Source organism: Cupressus sempervirens, chromosome 8 (genome assembly GCF_028749045.1).
Source record: "Cupressus sempervirens isolate cs-2001-9-10 chromosome 8, ASM2874904v1, whole genome shotgun sequence".
Classification (NCBI taxonomy): Eukaryota; Viridiplantae; Streptophyta; class Pinopsida; order Cupressales; family Cupressaceae; genus Cupressus; species Cupressus sempervirens.
The window spans coordinates 25,713,567-25,739,496 of NC_143125.1; the positions used below are offsets into that span (position 1 = coordinate 25,713,567).

Below are 25,930 nucleotides of genomic sequence, written 5' to 3' on the forward strand. Positions count from 1 at the left end.
CATATAACTGCTAGCAAATGGACCCTTAAAAAATTTGAACACAAAAACAATTCGTATATGTTTAATCCTTGTCTCAACAAACATGAATCAAACGAAAACCAAGATGCAAAGCAACACTAGCCCATGTGGTCTCCCACATTTTCTGTTTGGCCCCCAAATATATTATTCAAATATACGTTCCTATCGCACGTCGTTCATGTGTAATTGCTAGTTAATTAACAACCTGAAAGCAGTGTCAATTACGAGGCTAGAATGTGGAGACACCGTCATTGACTTCACCGCATTTGCACTCTACGCTTCCTTTATCTCCTCATTTTTTCCCTGCCACAGTACTGAGTCGCTTGCTTTCCCCTAGAGGCCTTTTAACTCATCGGCTCCCTCGGCCCTCCTCTTGCCTATGATGATTTGTTTTCCCTTCTTCAATTGTTAATCACTTTCTCATATGATCATAGCATCATTTTCTTTTTAATGGCTTTCGCTTCCACTTCTGGTCGAGGGGAACATGAACACTGTTCACCTTTGGATCACAACAAAAGTGGTATAACATCCCCCTTGACTGCAAAATAGTTTTATCTATTCATCAACCATTGAGGCCCAAACGTCAAGAAAACCTTGGTTCGAAAGCTTTACAATTCTATAAAAGGGTCCATTTGGTTCATGGAATTTAAATAACTCGAATTTCTACAAACCTTGGTTTAGCCAAATCAAGGTTTTGCATATCTTCATGCTGATTTTTCCGATTTTACTGAAACTATTTGTTTCACTCGGAAGATGCGTGTGAAGTGCGTAAGCTTGGAGTTGAAGGAAAATTTCAAAAAGTAGTCCAATCTATTATTTTTACACTCCTTAAAAAACAAAATTAGGTTTTGATTTTCAATTCCTGCCTGCTACTAGAAATTTGGAAAACTTGGTTTTGAGGCAAAATTGGAAGTCGCGTATGCTAATTCTATTTTTGCAAATTTTGAAACAAATGCACAAATTTTCAAATCCGAGTTTTGAAAAAGCCAATTCTTGTCATCTTCCATGAACCAAACGGACCCTAAAGTCAGGATTTTGGCATATCTAGATTCTCAAGAGACTGAATTGGGAGATTATTTTCCCTCTACCATAAGGAATTCCATATTCACTACTAGAGTGCACATAGCCATCTTATCACCAAGATATGTAGAGTCTGCTTAGTGCTTAGCTGAGCTAGTGCTCATGTTTCAAACCAAGGGTAGAATCATTCCCCTCTGTTAGCTTTATTACATTAATTAGGTTAGTTCTTGTGTTTAGATTAGATAAATAAAATTAGTTCATTATATAGTTGTGAAAGTTATTTCTGTAAGTAGTTGTTGTAAGGGAAGCAGTTGCTGTAAGGGTAAATAAAACTATATAAAGATGCCTAGACATCAATGTAATGAATAAGTATTATTCATATCATTCTAGTATATTATTCAGTATCATTTCAATGTCATTTTTTAAGTATCAAGTCTGTGTGTATCCGAATGATCTGAATCAATAATTTCGACATTTTATTTTTGCTCTTTCATTTTATTTTTCCAGTTTCACATTCTTTGGGCATATTACAGTGGAATCAGAGTGGGTTTGATCAATGGGAAGAAGAGTGCAAATGGATTTTGGATAAAGAGGACCCTAACTTTTGTGGATTTATTGAAGAGAGGTTTGAGATGAAGATATTACAATGTTATATTGTCATGAATATGGTGTGATCATTCTTCTTCTCAGTTTTTCAATTACATTATTTATTTTGCAATATTGTTTTCTAAACAATGGATAAATTATCTACAGTTCCTAAATTTGAAGGGCCTAACTTTCACACATGGAAAATCAAGCTACAATTACTTTTGATTGAAAAATATTTATGGGACATTGTTAATGGAACTGTTCAGAAACCCCAAGATGCAGATGAAATAACAAAGTGGACAGCCAAAGATCATAGAGCCTCTGCATTGATTGGACTTGGTTTATCAGATGCATATTTGCACCATATTGATCTTTCAAAGACTTCAAATGAAATATGGGATGGGCTTAACACCTTGTTTGGTTCACATGCTTCTAGTGCAAAAATGTCTATAAAACAAAAGTTGTTTAGGTTGAAGATGAATGAAGGTGATAACATTGTTCAACATATAAGTACTTTTTGTCCACTTCTTAATCAACTTGCAGGTGTGAACTCTAAAATTGATGATGATGATGCCAAAGAAATCATACTTAGTAGCATGCCTTCAAGCTTTGATCATATTGTTTTCACTTTGAACAAAATGAATCCTAGCCTAGAAACTATAATTTCTTTTTTAATTGATGAATGAAATAGAGCTCATAAGAGTCATAATTTTACTAAGGATTGTGTTTTATTTGCTAGAAAGAAATCTAGTGTCCCTGGTAGAAGAGAAATAAAATGTTTTTACTTTCAGAAAAGTGGACATGTACAAATGAATATTTTTCAGTAGGCCAAAGATCTTATTGATGGGAAGTTGAAGAAAAATACAACCTTTGTTGCAGTTGAAGGTGAGATAAACTTTTGTGATTTCACAATACATTCAAATACTAATGATTGTGATAATCCACCTAAAATTGATACAAGATTTGTGCATTAAAGAATTTCAAATAAGTAAATAGGAGGCTGGAGGCAATAGAGGTTGGAGGATTTTTATCATCTCAAGCTAACTTCTCACTTAGAGATGATTACTACATGAGAAGCCACTATTTGTGTCCCTTTAAAGTTGGGGCTTGGCCAATTCCTCCCTGAAGATAAGAGGGGAATTGATGGATTTGTGTCCTTGAAGAAAAGAGGGGGCTTAGCTACATGATTGCCCTTCTATTGAATGAGGAGGGGGCATGATTTCAACAATGGCATTTGAGACACTTAGAGGAGATGTCAACTTTCAGAGGAAAGACGTCCAGACATATTAGTGGTAATTGTTTCTACGACACTTGAGGAGGTGTTAGACACACTCGGAGGAGATGTGGACTTTCAGAGGAAAGGCGTCTCATGTGCAGCACCAAAGGAGGCATCAAGCACACTCCATGGAGATGTGAAATTGTGGAGGAACTATGTCTCGTTGTGTAAAAGAGGTAGAAACAATATTTTTATGAGGCCAACTTCAAGATTTGCAATCTGAAGTTAGGATATGAGGGCAACTTTAGGATTAAGATTTGAAATCTAAATTTGTAGACTATTTACAAAGATTGGTGAAGGAGCTCAACTTTAGGATTAAGATTTGAAATTTAAAGTTGCAGACTACTTTTAAAGATTGGTGAAGGAGCTCAACTTCAAGATTAGGATTTGCAATCTGAAGTTGCAGACTACTTTCAAAGTTTGGTGAAGGAGCTTCATCAAGGTTTATAATATTGGTGAAGGTTTTTCAATTTTTTTGGATTAATGTAATAAGGGGGGGAATGTTGGACTTATTACATTAATCAGGTTAGGAATGTTGGACTTATTACATTAATTATGTTAGTTTCTAATAAGCGAGAATGATTGTTGAATTAATGTAATAAGAGGGGAATGTTAGGTTTATTACATTAATTAGGTTAGTGTTTGTGTTTAGATTAGATAAATAAAATTAGTTCAGTATATAGTTGTGCTAGTTATTCCCATAAGTAGTTGCTGTAAGGGAAAATAAAACTATATAAAGATGCCCAGACATCAATGTAATGAATAAGTATTATTCATATCATTGTTCATATCATTCTAGTATATTATTCAGTATCATTTCAATGTCATTTTTAAAGTATCAAGTCTGTGTGTATCCGAATAATCTGAATTAATAATTTTAGCATTTTATTTTTGCTCTTTCATTTTATTTTTTCAGTTTCACATTCTTTGGGCCTATTACACCCTCTTCTACCACATTGACCCTTCAGATTTCTGCCATATAAAGGGAAGTGTTGCAGATGAATTTTCCAAACATGAAATGAAAGGCAGATATCCCAATCAAGACATCCGACGGTGGAAAGACTGCTTGCAGAACGTTTTAGGGATCAAGGGCTACGAATTCAGCGTGAACAATGACTAAAACACTGTCACGAGATTCCAATTATATGCATTTTCTATAATTTTTTATAATAACTAGTTCAACCCATCTTGAAATTGAGATGTAGTGAAAAGAATGAATGAAAGTAGAACAAGTGTTTTCTTTTTGTCTAGAAATTTACTTCCGCCCTGATTCTTAATTGGTTTTGCACTGTTTTAATTGAATGTACAGATCGTCATGGAATTCAATTATGGAATTCAATTATGGAGAATATGATAACATTGTTGTATAATTGCATAGGAATACGGTTCTCGTAGTTCATGGGGAGGTAAGCTCTTACATCTATTTTTTTGGCTACTCCTTATCAATATAATCAACAAATTGAACTCTTTAATGGGGCATTTTTTGTAGAAAGGTACACGATATGGTATAAAATTTCCATTAGTTGTTTGGAATAAAATCTGTAGGTAGTGAAGAGGGAGGTTTTTTTTAGGAGTACAGAAATAGGAGTGCTTAGAGATTAAATATGTGAGAAATAGGAGTGCATAGAAATAGGAGTACTTAGAGGTTTCCATTGAAGGTCTGTTGGCTGAGTTGATGTGAAGTTTATATTTCTCCTACCCAAAATCTCAGATTCGGATCCTTCAAAGTTTCAAGTTTGCCCATTCATATATCTCAGAGACTATTCTGTTAATATTAATCTTCAGGTTTCTTAGACTCTAAATATTAGATTAGGTTTTCTTTTGTATTGGTTTGTTTGTTATAGTTTGTTTTTAGTTTTGGCAATTTTGTATAACAATTTATAGCTGTTATTTCCGTCTCTTTTATAAGTTTTCTTTATTATTCTATTTGTGTAAAGGAACATCAAATAATAAATGGTTTCAACTTTTTACATATTTATCTTGTTTTTCAATCTAGGCCAACAGTGGTATCAGAGCATTGGAATTAATCTGTGTGCAAAGCATCTGAAGACTAGAGTGTTTTTGAAGAAGCAAAATAAAAGAAAGCGGATTTAGTTGCAATTGATTTAATTTTGATAAAGTTTTCATAACTTGATTACATTGCTAAATTTTGGCAAGAAAATTTCAACAATCATTTACAATCTGTGCAAATTGTGTTTCTTTCTATATTCACAATGCAATCTATTGTTTCTTTGATTGGGGAAACATTATTTGGAAAAGATAATTGGATGGAATGGCATAAAAAAGTGGAAAATACACTTATTTTTAATGATTTATGGTTCAAAATATGTGATGGAAATACTCAACCTATAGAACCAACTGATGCTAAAGAAAAAGAAATATGGTTATATAAAAATTCAAAAGCTTTAGCTTTGATAAGGGCTTTTGTTAATGGAGAAGTGTATCGACATATACAGGGATGCACACTTGCCTGGGATGCCCTTGATAAATTGAAAAATTTATTTGATTCTCACTCAGAGTTAGAGTTTATTCAATTGCAGTTAAAACTATTCAATCTTGAATTGAAAAATGGTGATGTTATGAGTCTAGCTTCAAAAATTAGAGCTATAAAACAAGATGTTGATGCTGCAGATGGGAAAGTTGATATTTATCTCACAACTTTTATCAAAGCACTTCTTCCAACACATTCCACATATCTAGAGTCTCTTTAGGCAAGCAACCAATTAAAAACCATTACTTTTGATCTATTGGTTGAAAAGTTTGTAGAGTGTGAGAAAGCATTTGGAAGGAAAATAGATAATCCAAATGAAAATGTTTGTCTTGCTTATCAAGAAAATTCTATAAATAAAATAACTTTAAAAGGTGATCATAATGATAGAGGAAAAGGTGGAAGTCAATGGAAGAAAATTGATAATCAAAATGATAGGCAATTTTTATATTGTAAAAGATGTGGTAGCAAAGGTAGTCATGAAACACATGAATGCAAACTCTCTTGGCAAAAGATAGAAAGTTTTAAAGGAAACTCTTTTAAGTAAAAAGATAAAACCAAAGTTTATAATAATGATAAACCTTTAGATGATAAAATTTTAGGTGTTTCTCAATTTGCTTGTGATAGTGATGGTGATCAATATGTTCTTACTGTTTTAGAATGTGCATCTACTTCCTTATGGTATGATACTTGGATTTTAGATACTAGAGCCACACAACACATGACATTTAGACGTGATTACTTTGAAGAATTTAATAAAAGTGATTGTGGTCTAACTTATTTAGCTAATAAATCAAGTCTCAAACCTGTTGGAAAAGGAACTATTCAATTTAAGTTGCTTAATCTTCCAAATTTTGTGTTTCATGATGTTTTATTTATTCCTCGGTTACAATGCAATTTACTATCTCTCGTATTGATTCACTAACAAGGTTACTCTATTCTATTAAAAGATGCTCAAGTTGTTGTAAGAAAGCAATATAATAATCAAATTGTGTTGAGTGGAAGTGAGGATGGAAGATTATTAAAATTAAATGGCACTCCTACTCTTTCTTAAATTTTTGCATATCTTACAGAGGAAGGTAATCTACCTACTACTATGTTGTGGCATACAAGATTAGGTCATATATGTTGTGATAAAATTCATATCATGAAAAAGAATGGTGTTGATGGATTACCAATTTTTCCTAAATGTGTTGAAAAGTGTGAAGCATGCATTCTTGCCAAGCAACATAGAAATTCTTTACCTCGATCCAATTGGAGGGCATAGAGAAAATTACAACTTATCCATTCAGATTTATGTGGACCTTTACCAATAACTTTTATGGGAGGATCTAAGTATTTTATGTTGTTCATTGATGATTATATTCGTATGACTTGGATTTATTTCTTGCAGCAAAAATCAGAAGCTTTTGAAACTTCTAAAAGATTTTATGCTATGATTGAAAATTAGGCTCAATGTAAAATTGGTACTCTCTAAATAGACAATGGTGGAGAATTTACTTCTCTCATTTTTAAAGATTATCTATGTCAAAATGGGATTCAACATCATCTCACTGTACCAGGTACTCCTCAAAAAAATGGAGTTGTTCAACAAATGAATAGAACCATCATGAATATGGTTAGACCAATGTTATACTTTAAAGGAATCAAGTTGTATTTTTGGGCTGAAGCATCAAGAACTGCAGTTTATCTTCATAATAGGTCTCCATCATTTGCACTTCATTGGGAAATTCCATATGAGGTTTGGTTCAGATATCCTCCTTCTATTCAACATCTTAGAATTTTTGGGTCCACTTGCTATGCTTTAATTCCTAAAGACAAAAGAAGTAAGTTGCAACATCATAGTTTTAAATGCATCTTTCTTGCATATTCTAAATCCTCTAAAGCTTATAGGTTGTATGATGACGCTAATAAAAAACTCATCATTACATGTGATGTAGAATTTTGTGAAACTTCTAAAAATGTTGAAGATATTGAATGTCAACATCTAGAAGAAGTATCAAAATCTTCTCCTTGGAAAGAAAATTCTTGTGAGATTATACATTTTGATTGGGGGGGGGGCAACTTATTTAGCCTCACCTTTAATGGATTCACGTGTTGCATCTGTACCTCAAAATCAAGTTGATCCATCTATGAATGAACAAGAAGAATCTCCATCAAGCAATGAGCTTGAAATTTCTGAACCATTGGAAACTACTACAACTTCTTTTGTGCAACCAAAATCTTCTCATAAGTGGAAAAAAAAAAACTCCAACAAACTCTAAAAGACTTAAGACCTAATGAAATATGAAAAATAGGTACAAGAAGTTCTTACAATGCAAGGCTAGCAGCTCAATCCAATGTTGTAGATAATATAGAGTCTATTGACGAACTTAATCTTGCAAGTGACTTTGAACCAACTTCCTATATTGAAGCTAAAAACAATGAAGTTTGGAGGCAGGCTATGTAGGATGAGTATGATGCCTTAATAAAGAATGGCACATGAGAGTTGATTGATCCACCACTTGGTTGTGAGCCTATTAGTTGCAAGTGGATTTTTAGAAATAAATATAAAGCAGATGGCACCCTTGAAAAATGTATAGCTCGACTTGTTGCGAAAGGATATTCTCAAAAAGAGGGAATAGATTTTGTTGAAACATTTGCACCTATAGAAAAATGGATAACCATCTGTGCTTTGTCAAGTCATGCAACTCAAAATGGGTGGAAAATTCACCAAATGGACATCAAAACTACATTCTTAAATGGTGATCTCAAAGAAACCATCTATATGACTCAACCTGAAGGGTATGTCAGCAATGGGAAAGAACATCTTTATATGGTTTGAAACAAGCTCCTCAAGCTTGGTATGAAAAACTTACAGAGCATCTGTTGAAGTTGAATTTCTAGTATTTTGAGTTTGATGATGCAACACTTTTCGTTAAAAAGACTGATAACATTATTATCTATCTTGTTGTTTATGTGGATGACTTATTTATCACTGGTAGTGATGAAAGTACTACAAGATGTGAAACAACAATTGAAGTAGGGTTTTGATATGATTTATTTAGGTAATCTTCATTACTATTTAGGTATTGAGATAATTTACAAACCTTATTCTATTTTTATTACCCAACAAAAATACATTGGTGATCTTTTGTAGAAGTTTGGCATGATTGATTGCAAACCACTTAGTACTCCTATGGAGCAAAATATCAAAATCACATTAGATGACTCCTCGGCATTGGTTGATGCAACTTTATATAAGAAACTTGTTGGTAGTTTGAACTATGCCACAACCACTCATCTAGCTATTGCTTTTGCTATTGGATTTCTTTCAAGGTTTATGCAACAACCCTGCCAAGCTCATTGGTTAGCTACTAAAAGAATTCTTTAGTATCTGAAAGACACTCAACATTATGGGCTGAAATACTCTAGAATAAAAGAGTTTTCTTTGATTGGATATTCATATTCAGATTATGCAGGTGACTCAACAGATGGTAAATCTACTACTGGTTTTTTAATGCACCTTGGGTCTGGTGCAATTTCTTGGAAATCTAAAAAATAATCAATCCTAGCTATCTCTTCTCTTGAAGCTAAATATATTGTAGCATCTGAAGCAACTCAAGAAATTTTATGGCTTAGAAGGATTCTTGAAGACTTGCAAACACCACAAGTTTCCTCAAAACCACTCCTCATTGACAATCAACCTATTATCAAAATGGCTAAAAATCCAATATTTCATGTTCGCACCAAGCATGTCAACATGAAGTATCATTTGATTTGGCATCATGTAAAAGATGGTAGTATACAACTGAAATATTGTCCCACTGCAGATCAGCCAACAAACATTTTTACTAAGGCATTGGGCAGAGAAAAGTTTGAAAAGTTTAGAGGAATGCTTGGTTTAATCCCTTCAAAGTAAGGGGGGGATGTTAATATTAATCTTCAAGTTTCTTACACTCTAAATATTAGATTGGGTTTTCTTTTGTATTAGTTTATTTGTTATAGTTTGCTTTTAGTCCCAGCACTTTTGTATAATAGTTTATAACTGTTATTGCCGTCTCTTTTATAAGTTTTCTTCATTATTCTGTTTGTGTAAAGGAACATCAAATAATAAAGGGTTTCCACTTTCTACATATTTATCTTGTTTTTCAATCTGGGCCAACTTGTTCATTCTTCAAAGTTTGCCCATTCATATATTGAGATCCAAATATGTCATATTTATGGATGATTTTGGGTGTGGTTTCAACATCCTCTATAATTTGAAACTCTTCTATCCTTATTTGGAGAAGCCTTTTTTAATATTGTTTTGTTGTACTGTGCTCTCCCCTCCAGGCTATGCTCTTTTCAACTAAATGTTTTCGATCCTAAAAATTTGATAGACAAAATAACCTAAGATTACTTACAACCTCAAATTTTGTTTTTTCTCTTCCTATCTCCAACAATCAAAATGTTCTATGTAGTGAGGTCATTTCAGCCATGGTTAAGGAGAAGAAAAAATGGAAATTTCCTCTTCAAGTTGCAAAGTATGAGGTGGGATTCAATGAGACTGTGAAAGATTTCTACAGTCATTGTCAGAAAAATGGGCAGATGAGAGACAAAACAGTTGGCATCTATGGAATGGGAGGGTCTGGCAAGACCACTCTTGCCAAGTATTTGTTCAATTGCAAAAGTTTAGAATTTAGTACATCAACTTTTCTATTTGATGTGCGAGGAAAGCATGTCAAAGATGAGCTAACTTCTATGCAAAGTCAGCTTCTCAAAGATATGTTTTCTTAGGAAGAAAAGTGTTGGCAGTATTAATTTCTCCCACCATCCATAGCCACATAGCCGTCTATCACAGCCATCCATAGCTGCAGAGAAATAGACCACACATTTTCCATGTGCAGCTGTCCAAGCACCGGCCAACACACCAACCTCACCATCTAGCATTGATTATATTGTCAAATCTTTTCTACAAGCATTAAGTATGCATTTTCTTATAAATATAATGGATTGAGCTTGTAATCAATAGAGCCCATTTTGGATTTCTCATTGTGGATCATGACTGGATGGAATGCTGTAGCATTCTAATGACTTGTAATAGATTTTGGTTATGTATGAAGTGTTGTAGCACATTGTGATAAGTCTTTGTATTTTACATATTGAATTGAATGCTTATCTTTTATTTTTGTTTGTCTTTGATCCACTCCATCCACCTCCTTCAAGTGGTATTAGAGCTAATGGGAGTTGATCTTAGAGATCATGGAGAGGTCAATGAGTTTAGAATTGGTGAAGAGTGTTGTGGCCTCGTAGCACAATAGACAATGGCATTTTAAGTTATCTTTTTCAAGAATAAAGAGAAGAACAAATCAAGAGACTGCTATGAGAAACAGAGAAGCCATGAAAAGAAGGAAGTCAAAGTTGAAGTGTGTTTGAGTTAGCGTTGTGTGACACTGTTATTCATAGATTAGAAACATGTGGAGCATCTCTATGCAAGTAGGAGTGCCAGAGAATGCATACACATGGCATGGAAGATATTGATCATGAAATTTTTTATTATGTCTGTGTTTGAAGTATGTGTGTTTGATGTTATTGAATAGTTATTGAAGTTAGTTGTGGTTGTAGTAAGTGAAAGTAGGTTGGATTGGTGATGAGTTGGTTGTCATGATTCAAAGGTCTATGTGTGTGTTGATTGGAAAAAAGTGTTGAGATTGGAAGTGAGAATTTGTTTGTTTAATTGTGAAGGATATGTTGTTCTTGATATTGGTCATGTAATAGAAGTCAGTTGCATTGATATCCCCCAAGCAAGTGATAAAAATTGAAATAGTGATGATTGTTAATAGGCTATGTGAATGTATGGGGTGCATTATCGGTTGTGCCGAACACCCTAAAGGTTTTTGGTTTGACATATTGATGAACCATGTATGTGAAAAAGATTCCTATAGAACTGGCAAGTACAGTGGCTAGGTACCCATGTATCTTGGTAGATGCATTTCTTTTTATATGGAATCAATAATTAATTTGATGTAGGTACAAAAGAGAAGGGCCCAGAGTGATGATAGTTTCCTTGTAGTAATGGTTCGTGGTCATTAGAACCAATGAGTGCTTGGTTTGTAAACCATTTGATATTAAAGTTTATGGTTATCTTGAAACTATTTGTGTGATGTTTGAGAAGATTGTGGTGAACTTAAAACCACTTTGATATTGCATTGGTTAGGGGTAAGCCGTAAAACCTAAAGTAATTATGACAAGGGAAAACAATATAAATACAGTAGCATTAGTGGAAGAAATTAAGGGGGAGTGTTGCTAGTATTAATTTCTCCCACTGTCCATAGCCACATAGCCATCCATAACAGTCGTCCACAGCCACAGAGAAATAGACCACACATTTTTCATGTGCAGTCGTCCAAGCATCGGCCAACACACCAACCTCACTATCCAGCATCGATTATATTGTCAAATCTTTTCTACAAGCATTAAATATGCATTTGCTTATAAATATAATGGATTGAGCTTGTAATCAATAGAGCCCATTTTGGGTTTCTCATTGTGGATCATGAGTGGATGGAATGCTGTAGCATTCTAAAGACTTGTAATAGATTTTGGTTATGTATGAAGTGTTGTAACACATTGTGATAAGTCTTTTTACTTTACATATTGAATTAAATGCTTATCTTTTATTTGTGTTTGTCTTTGATCCAATCCATCCACCTCCTTTAGAAAGACCATTCGTAGCATAGAAGATGGGATTTCTGCTATCAAGGACAATCTTGAAAGGAATCGCGAATTAAGGTTCTTTATAGTTGTAGACAATATTTATGCTCTGGAGCAGCTAAATGCTCTTGTACACATGGATGCCCTCAATCCCAATAGTTTGGTTATTGTCATGACCGGTGATGAGAGGCTTCTTACATAGGCCGGAGTGAGAGTCCACCATAAGATTAAAGAAATGAGACCAGAGCATAGCAGACTACTTTTCTGCTGGCATGTGTTTCATAGACCATCTTGTAAAAGAGGGTTTGAACATTTGGTAGACAGTTTTGTTAATTTGTGTAAAGGTTTACCACTTGCTCTCCAAGTAATGAGAGTAATGGGGGTGCATGTTTGTGGCAGTGATAGGAATTATTGGAAGTTACAATTGGACCATTTTAAGGTAACACAACACAAGGGCATCAGAGATACGCTTAAAATAAGCTATGATGCTTTGGATGAGGATGAAAAATAGATCTTTATGGATATAGCATGCTTTTTCTTAGGGGAAGATGTGAGCAATGCCACAAGTATATGGAAGGCTTCAAGATGGAGAGCCGAACATGCACTTCAAACCCTCAAGGACAAGTGCTTCGTTGAAACAACACCAACACCACATGGTATTGCGGGAATCATTTCCCCTGATATGATAGCCAATTATGAGCCACCACTTTTTCTAAGAATGCATGATCATCTCCGCGATATGGGGAGAGAGATTGAAGATGCTGAAATGAGCCATCTTCGTCGGCTATGGCATCCTGAAGATCTTGTAAGTGTTTTTCCTGATCTAGAAATGGTTTGTTTTGAATATAGTGTTTAAACAATTACCCTAAGATTAAAGTGCATATTTTCTAAATCCAAAGAAATTTAAATTTAGATGGGAATAAGGAAAATCAAGGGGTTCCAAAACATCGTTGTGCAGTCTGAAGGAGAAAGGTTCAGATGTTACAGTCATTTTCGTCACTCTAAAAGCAATCTTCATATGAGATATTTTCTGGAGAGTTCAGCTGGGGCATCAACTAAATTACGATGGTTTGATCTTGAACATAGGATTCCAGAATGGATTCCTTTGCAAAATCTGCACACTTTGAATCTCGAAGGGGAATCACCTTGGAGGTTGTGGCGAAGTGATAACCAGGTATTTTCTTTTTCTTCATTAAAAAATTAAATTTTGGACGCATCAACAATTAGCTTGTTGTTGGGGTTGCTCTTGTCGGCATGCTTCCTCTTTGCCTGATTTTTGGGCCCGCTTGGGTAGTGCTCCCTCCAAGTCTTCTTCTCTCCATGTTGCTTGGGTTTCTGGCCCATCTTTCATGCTTTGGCATACCTGGTTGGAGAGGAATCGTCGCATATTCCAAGATGTTCAGCTTGGTGTTTTGCATCTTTGGTGAAAAATATCACATTCTCCTCAGGAAACTATTCTTGTGAAGTGTGAGCTTGATGGGGGTATGGATCCGGTTGATCTTGCTATCTGTAATTGCCTCAATTTTCATCTTCAGGATGGGGCAGCAGCTCATAAGTTTCCTTCTATGTCTAGGTAGCTTCACCATCAGAGGAAGGGTCGGGTTAACCGGGATGGGCACTGGACTCCTTCTCCCTATGGAGTTCTGAAAATTAACACTGATGGTTCTTCCTGTGGGAATCCTGGTCCGGCTGGTATTGGCGGAGTGGCTCGTTGTAGTTCTGGGGATGTTAAATTTTTCTTCTCAGTTCATAAGGGTGATTATACTAACAATCTTATGGAAGCTCAAGCTATTTTATATGCTGTGGAACAGTGTTGCTTGCAGGGATGGAGTAAGATTATCTGTGAGTCTGATTCCCAGGTGGTAGTGAACATGCTTTCTTCGCAAGAGCTTGAGGATGTTAGTTGGCAGTTGGCCACTGTTGTTAAGCAGATTTTTTTCTTCTCTTCCTCTTTTCAGTTCATTAGGTTCACGTATATTCCTCGTGAATGGAATAGAACTGCTGATTGTTTAGCCAAATGGGCTTCTAGTCATGATCCGGGTTGGAATATTAGAGATAGGAGGCAATTGTCCTTTGAGATGGTGCAAGAATTTGATGATCTTGTTGCTCAGGATTGAACTCCTTATTGAGCTCTCCTTGTTGTATTCCTTTCTGTCTTAATAAATTTTTACCCCTCTTTTTGCGAGAAAAAAAAAAAAAAAATTAGCTTGTTGTTGTAAAATGTTTATCATTGGAAACCAACGGTTTGAAACAAAGTGATTATAAATTCCAGGATCCCCTTAAGTTGATAGAGCTGTGTTCCTTCTTTCGGCCTCGTATCATGAAATGCAGTAGAGAAGAATCTATGAGAGATCTAAACGAGTTGGTGAGCTCGTTTGGAATGTTAAAAAATCTGGAAAACCTGCAGTTGAACTTTGATGATTTCAAAGCGAATATTGAATGGAATCGCTAGCTAGAATCTTTGAGAGAACTCAACAATCTGAAGACATCAGAGTTGTTGTCCTTTCGGCTAGAAGGGGGATTTTCTTTAAGCAACAGTGGAGAGACAACAGATGATTGGTTTTGCATGGGAAGTCTTGAAGCCATAACTCTCTGTCGTGCATTGAAAACATGGAGGATCTTAGTTAATGGACACTTTTACCCCACCCTTAAATCTCTCAAGCTTTATTCTTTGGAAGATCTAATCGAAGTGGACTTAACGGGGGTAACCACACTGGAATGTCTGGTGCTGTTGAGATGTATAAAGTTGAGAAAAATATTGGCCAATGATCTGCTGCAACTTGAAATATTCCGCGCAAAGTATTCCCCAGCAGTGACAGAGTTGCCAAATTTTGGGCGCGCCAATTTTCTGAAGAGGATCTATATTAGCGACTGTCGGAACATCCGGGACATATCTGCTATTGAAAGTTTGAAAGGATTGAAGAGGATCTGGATTGCTTACTGTCCAGAGCTGCAGAATATAACAGCTATTGAACTGTTGAAGGGACTAAGGAGAATCTGGATTAACAAATGTAGTGAGCTGCAGGGTACAATCTATTTGAAAGAATTGAGGCATTGAAGAGTGTCTTCATCAGGAGTTGTCCAAGGCTGCAGAATATACAAGGCATTGAATTTTTAAAATGCCTGCAGAGTATTGTCATTAATGCATGCCCGTAGCTAGAGCAGTAGGTGCCGGGTATTGAAAAACTCAAAGGGTTGAAGGAGATGATTATTGTGGATAGTTCCCCAACAAGTTGTGCTGAGAGGTTGCAGGTATTCAACGCAGATACGTGTATTGCTCTTTCGTTTGTCCATTATTTTATTTTTATTTAGTTGCTCTTTGCTGAATATTTTAAGATTTTTAAAACGGTTGCATATGAAAATAATTAATCAAGCAGAACACTTTGGTTTCAGAAATGGCCGTGGGAGCTCGCAATTATAATGGGGAGAACGGCCATGTCAGATAAAATTGCAGAAGAAGATGGCTTAAAATTGACATCTTTCATGTCAGATTTAATTGGACCGGGCACATTGTGCATGGTGGATGAGATAGACTGCAGCAGAGGAGGTCGCCGATACGGGTGGAAAGAAGTAGAGGAACAAGTAAAGGAGATGATCCGATCGTTTCAAAGAAGCCAACACTCGGTAAGTACATTCATATTTATTGCTATGGTAGATGGATCTCCTGGCATAGCGAGCGGCTTTTGCGATGGGAGCAGGAGCGAACCTTCCAGCTCTGGTTCATCTTCGGACAGGCAGAGGAAGATGTACGTGTGCGTGGTTAATGAAGAGAGGGTCTCAGACTATGACTCATGGATGCCATCAAGCCATATGTGGCGCGGTTGTTCTGTAAAGAAGGCCGCCTTCATGGGAGTGAAGGAAGGCGAGGAAAGGAAAGTCTTGTAGGTATTGAAAAGCTTGTTTGCCCAGCCATGCGTGGTCAATAGTGAAAATTATGAATACCATAAAGAGGATCATGTGTGGCTTAAGAAAAATGATGCCCATAGTGAAGATCATGTATATGATGAAGAAAAAGAAGATGGCAGTAGTGAAGATCATGATAGGTGGGAGGAACCCTTCGGTTGCTATGATGAAGAGGGTGCTATATGGCGTGACTATGAAGTTGATCGGTTTGACGTTGATGATGAATCTGATGAAGAATATTATGGCGAGGATGACAATGATAGCTGATCGATAAATTCGCAAGTTATATATATTTTTTATGGAGGGTTCAGATTCACACAGTCCAGCAAGGTACAAGCCTGGGAGCTATCAATTGTCTTCATTTTTATTTTTATTTTTAATGTAAATGAAATATTGAATAATGAAAATATTTATTTTTAAAATTCAATTTTCTTGCTTGCTTATATTTTAAAATTAGCATTGATATATTTGATTATGTTAAATGAAATTTACTTAATTTTCAAAATAATTAAATTTTATTATGTAAATATTTTTTCAGTTTTTGATAATTTCAATAATGTATAGATAAATCATTTATAAAATAAATAAAATATAACTGAAAAAATGTTAAATATAATCAAATATTTTATATATAAATAAATTAAATTTTAATATGATTAAATTTTAATATGTTTGTGGTCAAAGATAAAGTTATCTTCTATTTTAAATTATTCAAAAATTAACAAGGTTATTAAGTTAGTCCTCAAATTTATTGAACTATTTAAGATATTATAAATTATTAAAAATCTAAAGGATTAAAAATTTGTCCTCATTTCTAATTTGAAAAAGATCCACAATACATTTCATATAATTTTAAAATAGTTTTTAGAAGATTTGACTCATTATTACTAGGATTTTGTTGAAAGATGAGATCTATGAAACATATTCATAAAACTATTGAAAGTACCTAAGCACTAATGATTGTAGTTCCATAATCCTATCATCATGGTTCTCATTCTCTTGCTAAAAGGAAAAGGAAAATGTGTAAATGGCTAATGAAAAAATTTTGTTAATAACATTATCGATTGATATTTCAAAATATATATCCACAAAAGCTTAAATGGGCTACCATAGGCCGATTTTCGCTCTGCTAGGTTTTCTTGCTTCATGCAAACTTTTAGTTTTCTTATGTACGGCTCTTCATTTGAGCTTTCTTTCTATAGTCACCACTTGTCACACTGCATTTACTGTGGGAGCTTTTGGGCTAGGATATAACGGCTCCGGCTAGATGTGAACCAGTTGTTTCTAGTGTTCACACTGCTACTTCAGACTACCATGGCACTTCCATAGAACAAATGCCCTCGTAAGTTTTTCCTGAAGGTTTTTCATTAGGTAATCTTGACATTATCCTTCTTTTGCAAGAATTTGATGTTGCATGTGACTAGTTAGAACAACATACCTTGATAGGTTATTTTGTGGGTAGGACTCCTCCTGAAGCTATGCTCCAAGAATTGGTTAACAAGAGTTGGACTCCTCATGGAGTCTGCCTTGATGTTGTGCAAAACCTTATGAAAGGGCTATTTTTTATTTTGCTTCGCTAACCTGTCACAAGTAGATGCGATCTTTAACAATGGACCTTGGTTTGTGCATTCTTCTTTGTTTGTTTTTCAAAAATGGTCCCGAGACTTCATAGTCTAGGATGATAAAAAGCTTAGGGTTCCTGTGTGAGTCAAGTTCCTAGGTTTACCCCTACCATGCTGGCCTTTCATTGAGTCTATTGCCAAAGCCCTTGGCAAATTTTTCACCAAGGAGGTTGAGAAATTTTTTAATGCTTGCCCACAGTGATGCATTTGCGTCGAGGTTGATCGTTCCAAGGATCTCAAGGATTCTTTGGAAATCCAGATTGGGGCTCAAACCTTCTCTTAGAAGGTGCTTTACTTGAACCTCCCTAACACCTGTTATAGGTGCTAGTTTGCAGAACACAAGATCAGGGATTACCCTTTGGCTATGCCTAGGGTCAAGCCCATGTGTAAAGAAGCTCCTTGAAAATAGTTCGAAAGGAAAAAAGAAGAATGCCTAGGGCCAAGTCCACATGTAAAGAAATGCTTGACAAATAGGCCAAAGGGAAAAAATAATGGGTTACTGTTGGGCACAAGGGCAAGGTTACCTTGAATCCCTTGCCCCACAAGCAATCCTATGCAATGGTCATCATAGTTCCTCCTATCCCCACAGGAACATCAACTCCAGCTAGCGTAGGGATGCATGTGGCTTCCAGAACACCTATTCAGGGGGTTTTGTAGGTTTCAAACCCTATTGGTACGTACGGGATTCTACCTTGGCTAGGGTTTGTACTTCTCTTGCTGCTTCTTCCATAGTACCACTAGCGACATGGCATTCTTGTAGTCCTCTTAGATGTGCGGAGATACTAGAGGTGAAATGATAGGCTATAAGTTCAAAGGGTTTTTCTTTTTTACTTCAACCAGGTTTCTACCTTCTTGTAGAATAGCTACTCCTCTCTTGAGGACGAGGATGATATGGAAGAGTTTTCATGAACTTCCTATCATGGAATGTTCGAGGTCTTACAAACCTCCCTAAAAAGTACTATGTTCGGGATGCCCATAATAGACTTGGTAATTTCAATTTTCTCTATCTGCAAGAAGTTAAGATGTCTAGTTTTATGCTTTCTTCTATGTGTTGTGTCATTTGGTAGGATGTTGTTATGTTTTCCTCTCAGCATGAAGCTAGCCAAGGTGGTGTAGTTACTCTCTTGTCACCACGCCTTCATTCTGCTATTATTTTGCATGGTTCTGACCCCACACATAGAATTATTTGGCTTTTTCTTTCCATTAACAATCATTCTTTTGGAGTCATTAATGTTTATACTTCCAATGATGCTGTGGGAAGGTCCCAAATGTGGGTCTGGCTAGCTAACAATTTGCCTCCAGCTACTTGGGTCATGTGCGGGGACTTCAATATGGTTGCAGTGGCCTCTGACAAAGATGACATTCTACCTTTTCATTGGACAACTAGGGAAAGAAAAGCTTGGTACTACATGTGAAATAAATTGGGCCTTTTTAAACCCAATACAAATTGCCGCCAAGATAGTGGGGTTTGGAACACTTGGTCCAACTTTCAAGGTGGCTTTGACCACATTTTAAAATATCTCGATTGTGCTATGATCACTACACAATCTTTTTTCTCCTTTTCTAAGGATCAAGATTTGTCTGTCATTCCCCTATCAGATCTGATGTTATCTGACCACTATCCCATTTATTTTTTCATTTCTTGGCAAACAACTATCTCAAAGGTGGCTAAATCTTAGTTCTTCCTGAACACGTCTATGCTAATGCATGCTTTCATCATCTCACATATCCTACGTGTCTGGAATTTGGAGCCACATCCACATTCTCAAAGGGGATGGATTCAATGGTGGAATGATGCCATTACTAGAACTGCTCAATTCCTATGCATCTATGGGCATCAATTGGCAATGTTCATAAAACGGTCATATGAAGCCAATACCCTTGCCCTCAGAAAAGCCTCTGAGACTCTCACCCTCAATCCCTTTGATGTGGATTTTCAAATTTAGCTTGCCAAGCTTCACCATGACAAGAAAATTACTGATAACTATGCTGCTCAAAGAACCCAAATCAAAGCCCATCTCCAGTGGTTGGAGGTTGATGATAAAGCCTCGAAGAAGTTCTTTTAGGCTCTTTGAGCCCATCATACCAATGTTGAGATTAAAAAGATCAAACAAGGAACTTTTGTTCTATCCAGTCTCCTTGACATCCTGCAAGAATTTGTTCATCACTATGAGAACGTGTTTTCTTTGTAGGGAAATTTGGTTGCTTAGGAGGAAGGTCTCAGAAAGTGTATCTTTGTTACTCCAAACCACCTAATAGTTAAGCAATGTGCTTTCTGTGAGTAAATTATTTCCTTCCAAGACCTTAAAGAGGTGGCCTACTCCATGGCTGATGATAAGTCCCCTGGGTGTGATGGGTCTCCCTGTGAATTTTACAAACACCTCTGGAAGCACATAGGTCCTGATCTGCACAAAGTTTATCTTGAAGCATATCATTCTAAAAGCTTAGGAGCCATTATAAATAAAGGAAATATGAAATTCACACCTAAAGCCGGTGATCCAAAGGAAATATGAAATTGGAGGCCCATTACCCTTCTAAATGTGTCTTATAAGATTATTGCCAAGGCACTCTCTCTCAAAATCAGGCACATGTTGCCTCTAATTGTGCGACCTAAGCAAACTAGCTTCATCAAGTCTAGATATATTCTTGTCAACATTATTGCTATCTGGGAAGGCATAGAATGGGATCACAAGTCCAATCAGAAGGCTATCTTTTTAAAGATAGATTTTGCTATAGCCTATGATCGCATTGAATGGCTCTTCATCTTGGCTATGCTCTAGGCTCTAGGTTTTGGTCCCAATTTCCTTCAATCTGTGGAGATGCTCTTTGGAGATGCTAATTCTTGCCTTACCATCAATAATTTGCAATCAGAGGCTTTTGGACCTTTTTTTTCAATCAAGCAAGGTTTCCCTTTAGCTCTAGAGCTTTATGTCCTTTCTATTGAAGGTTTTGGCTATTTTCTAGCTCATTCTGTGTCTTCAGGGCTAGTTCGTGGCATTTCCTTGCCTGAATCTTCCTCCTATTTAGTCAATGGACACTTTTTTGATGATTCCTTTCTTACTCTTTTAGAGGACGAAGAAAACATAAAAAATGCTTTAAGTTGCCTAGACACCTTTTGTCAAGCCTCTGGATCTACCATTCAATGGCATAAAATGCTCTTCTACTACCAATCATTCTTGCCACCTCCACCTTGGCTTAGCTAGTTTGAGTGGAAATGGGTTACGCATGGGGAGATCTTCCACTTTTTTGGCATTTCTTTTGCTTTTTAGGCTTTTCCTGTACAACTTTGGAATGCTATGTTGGCCAAGATTAGCAAGAAGCTTGATTATTAGATCACAAAACCACTTTCCCTTGCTAGCAAATTCCAGATTTGCTCGAAGATTTTGGTGGCCACTCATGTATATTATTCCTCTTATTGGGATCCCTCTAAAGCTTTTTATCTAAAGCTAGAAAGATTGCTCAGAGATTTTGTCTAGGCCTTTGATTTTGATCATCATGGCTTTCACAGACTTGCCTAGGATTTTTGTTGTCGCCAAAAAGAATCTAGTGGTCTTGGTTTACTTTCCACTCAGAAAAAAGGCCTTGCTCTCTATGCAAAATGGATTATTTGAGCTATTTCTGGAGATGAAGCCTGGAAGATTCTGGTTCAACACTGCATTTCTTCTAGCTTTATTATTAGTAGGCCTGCATGGAACAGGATTGGTTTCCAAACCCTTCTCATCATGCATAAGCCAATGGCCATGCAAGGCTCATTTGTCATCAAGAGCGTATGGAAATCCTAGGAAGCTATTAAGCTTTGGATTTATTGGGCTAGAGATGAGTTCCACAATGGCCTCTCCGTGAATCAGTAGAACATTTGGTGGTCTCCCTTGTTTGCTATTTAGGGTACTCCCCTCGCCAAGACTCAAGGTGCCAATGCTTTGCATTTTTTTAATGTGGCATTAGAACTCCTAAGGACCTCTTCTCAAGGGTCATCATGAGTTTCAAGTCCTAGGAAGATATGCAAGTCCAATACCACCTTATCCATTCAGATCAATAGAGTTTTGACCTTCTACTCTCTTCCATCCCTGTGCACTTAGTTCATAAAGTGGGGATTCAATCTATTCATCCTTGGTGGCATGATTGGAAGTGGTACCCTACCACTCTATTTCCCAATTACAAGCCAAATTTGGGATATAGATAAATTTTGCCCCATCTTCTGATGGTGGACACAAACAACCAAAGATAGCATTTGCAATCTTCTCTTTCTCAATGGAGAAAATACTTTGATACCATTTGGAATGGTATAACTAAACCCAAGATTTCTCATTTTGCTTGGTGCCTAGCTTTCCAAGGTCTTCCCTTGGGGCCTTGGCTCAAACACATTAGGATTCCTAATCCTAGATGCCCTTTTTGTGGACAACCAGAGTCTTTTTTGCATATTTTTTGGTTTTGTAAGCATGCTCAAAATTATTGGCACTAGATCCATGATTTTTTCAAGCCATTCAGGCCTGAACACTTTTCTTGGCACATGATTCTACTAGGTGATTCCCCTAGAATTCCTCAAAAGTTTACCTCAATTTGGCATACCTTCAGGATGGAGATTTTGTTTTCTCTATGGAAAGATAGGAATGTTTTTCTTCTCACACACAATTTTTTGGATGTTAACATTGTTATGTACATTAAGTCATGCATTTTTAATAATGTAATTATGTAGATCCAGGTGCAAGCTAACAAAGTTGCCCTTGAGGTAGCTCACCTATAGGAGCTGCTAAACCACTGAAGAAATGCTCCCTACACTATTGCCAAATTTGCTCCTAATGCCTTGATAGATACCTTGACGCCTCGTGTTCACCATCCTCAGCACCATTCCTCAGGCCGCCACTCACATACCCCACACTCCCAAGCTTCCTACCACCACTCTCTTAGTGGTGGTGATGGCAGATGGAGGTGTCACTCAGCTTTCTCACCCCATGGTGGCTCTAGTTGGTCCCCAACTCCTCCTCTTGGTACTCATCAGGTGCATTCTGTGAAGTGGCCTTGCCTAGACTTGGTGATTTCTCCTTCGTAGCTAGAGGTTAAATATACATAGGCTACCATTGATCCTCTGGTTATTGCTACTATTGATGATGGCTGGACTGTTCCCAGTGTGCCCCCAATCCCAGAGATGATTGAGGTTTTCATGATAAAGATGATCCACCACCCTCGGTTGGCACTACTTTGGTAGCCTGAGGTTGCTTTATATGTTTTTTTTTGATGAATAGTTTCTGTTTCTGGCCGAGGCTATATTTTTAAGTCTTACTATAGCTATGTGAACTCATTCGTGGGGTGATCTTGTATCCCCTAATCCCTTTTTTGTGAATTATAATCTTAGTATATTTTCTAATAGAAAAGGACTATTCATCAAAAAAGCTTAATAGTATATGAGTCTTGGATGCCATCAATCCATATGTGGTTTTATTGCACTCCAAAGAAGGTTGTATTTGTGTGAGTGAAGAAAGATGAGCACTTCTATATTTGGGCTCAAATTGTGATGGTAGGTCATTACAATTGTGAAGGCCACTTGTCACCCAAGTGATAGTACCACAAATTAGCTGTCATGTCCCCTTTTCAAAATAATTTAAAAATTAATAATTTTTGCTAAGGCAGACAAGGTCAAAAGAAAAATTTTAGAACAAGGGGCTAATATTTGAAAACTAGTGGATTAATAATTGATAAATATTATTAAAATATATCTTATTCACCCCTCTTGGTCATGAGTTAGGGTTATGCCCTATTTAAAGGTGTTTGGAGACATTTCAAGCTCATTCTAGAACTTGATTTTTACTCATTTCTTTGTTGTTCTTTAGAGGTTGCCAAATTTGTGGAGAAGGAGACCCAAAGACAGGAGTTTGTAAGCTTTTAGGAAATCTAAGGAAAGGATTTTGAGGCTATTCTATGTGCAAGCTCATGCAAAGTTTTCTCTTGTGTTGAACAGTGCAGATTTGTGAGATTCTAGGTGTGTTTCTTGTAAGGGTTTGGTGTTTCTGATTGAGTTTTCATATCAGTTTGTTTTGATGTTGTATTGCAGCATTTTTCCTATTAAAATAGAGCTGAATATATGTTTCTTGGTCATGATTCTACTTCTGTGATAAATTACTAGTGTTTTATGGTGTTTTTAGGCTATTTTGTGTTGTTTTAAAGGGCCTGATGAGCATTATATTTGTCCTCAATTTTGGAGTTTTTGTGTAAACTCTTTGTAGATTTGGAAATCTCATTTCTCAAGCCATTAGGCTGGAATTTTTTTTGTAAAAATGTCTATTTTTATATTTATCAATAATATGTGAAGCTATGAAGTTTTTCAACACTATTTTGGGCATACCCGATTTGGGTTTATTTGAGAATTATATAATCTTTCAAAGTGTTGTTTAATTAATTTAAAAATCTGATTAGAGAATGCAAATGTGATGTAAAAATTAGAAAGGGGTATTAGAGCTATGATATTGCTAGTCTGAGGGTTTGTAGAAGTTGCATGCAACTAAGTGAAAGAGAAAAGAGATATTTGTAGCAAGAAAGGAATAAAGAAAATTTGATCAAACTTTCAATTGATAATAAAAGTATCAAACCTAAGGAAGGAACATGTATGCCTGACTCAGATGAGATGGCAAAATAATTCTTCTAGGACATCCAAAACACTCAAAAGAAAATAATGGATAGTTTGGCAGAAACTAGAGAGAGGCTTTGTGGTTGTTAATAGAAAAACTCCAAGGAGTTGTATCTACTAATGAGAGAGGGAGCACTTTAGAGGAGCCTAGAAATTTGAAACTCATGCCCTCTAAATCAAGAAAGACTATTTTCTTACCTGTAGGTGAGTCAATGATACAAAATTCATCCCTTAATCCTATGGAAGAGGTTACAGTTAACTTGGTTGCATTAAGGGCTACTTACAATGGCTTATATGATGACTTTCATAGTTTGATAGCTTTTAGAGAATATGTGGATATGATGAACACTTTGATGCCAAAGAAAGAGTATAGGAGGGAGCAGAAAATAAGTGGAAGAAAGCTTAATAATAAAATAAGAAAGTCTAAAGCACCTACTTTTGATGGAACAAATAAAATTTCTGATAGAGCATGGCTATAAAAATTACAGACCTTCTTCACACTTAATCCCATGAAGAAGAGTGATGTCGTTCAATTTGGAAGTCTACACTTGGAAGATGCAACCTATGATTGGTGGTATCATGGAATAACTACTCAAGGTCATTATTAGGACTACATTTGATGATTTTAGTCAAAGAGTGATAGATAGATTTGATCTCAAGGATGATGAAGAGTATTTTAAAGAATTGTCAAAAATTGAGACAAACCAAACTAGTTAATGAGTATGTAGAAGAATTTCAAAAAGTGGCTATTATGGTACCTAATATGAGTGAAAAGAGGATTATTTATCTTTTTCTTGATGGTTTGGAAGATTCTATTAAAGGCTTGGTTAAGGCTTTCTCACCCTCAACCTTATAGGAAGCTATGAAAAGAAGTTTGTAGCTTGAAACTTGTGTGTCTATGAAACCAATCACTAATCAAAAAAACCAAAATCTTTGGCAACATAAGGGAAATTTTTAGAAGAAGACTTTTGTAGCACCACTACTAAAGAATGTGATAAATTTGGCAAAAAAGAAGATAGATGAAGAGACTAGGAGTGAACTATGAAGGAAAAAGCTTTATCTCACTTGTAGAGAGCCATGGGTTCTAGGACATAGATGTTTGGGGAAAGGTCAAGTACATTATATTGAGGTTGTTTTAGAATCTGATTTAGATGAGCATGAGGAATCTCATGACACTAAGGAGGAGGAAGAAGAAGAGAAAGTAAAGGAAATAAACAAGGATGACACTTTGGCAACATTATTAGGAATCTAAAGATACCATCCCTTTCGAATTAGAGGGGTAGTAATAGGAAAAAGTTTAACAATTCTTCTTAATAGTGGGGAAACTCACAATTTTATTGATGAGGGATTTGTCATGAAAAAAGGGCTTAAAGCAGAGGATTTTGAGGGATTCAATGTTACTATAGCTGATGGATTCACAATGCCTTGCACATGAGTGGTGAAACAACTCAAGATGACTTTAGGAGATTATGAGTTATGTGATAACTTCTATGTTGTTTGAATTGGGGAAAAAAATCTTGTATTAGGTGTTTAATGGTTGCACTCTATTGGAGGGTACTACATGAACCAGTAAACCATGGAGTTCAAATTTCATTCCAATGGGAAATAAGTCTTATTGAGAGGCTTATTGAATGGAGCACCTAGGGTGGTCACTACAAAGAGGATGGAGAGGAATTTTCAAAGAGAACAAGTAGCTTGGGCAGTAGGAGTCATAATCC

General features: G+C 36.0%; 1 pseudogene; it reads left to right on the forward strand.

The window, feature by feature from the left end:
• The first annotated feature begins 468 nt into the window (after positions 1-468).
• LOC149541392 (disease resistance protein Roq1-like) lies at positions 469-16,235 on the forward strand (annotated as a pseudogene).
• The last annotated feature ends 9,695 nt before the right edge of the window (positions 16,236-25,930 follow it).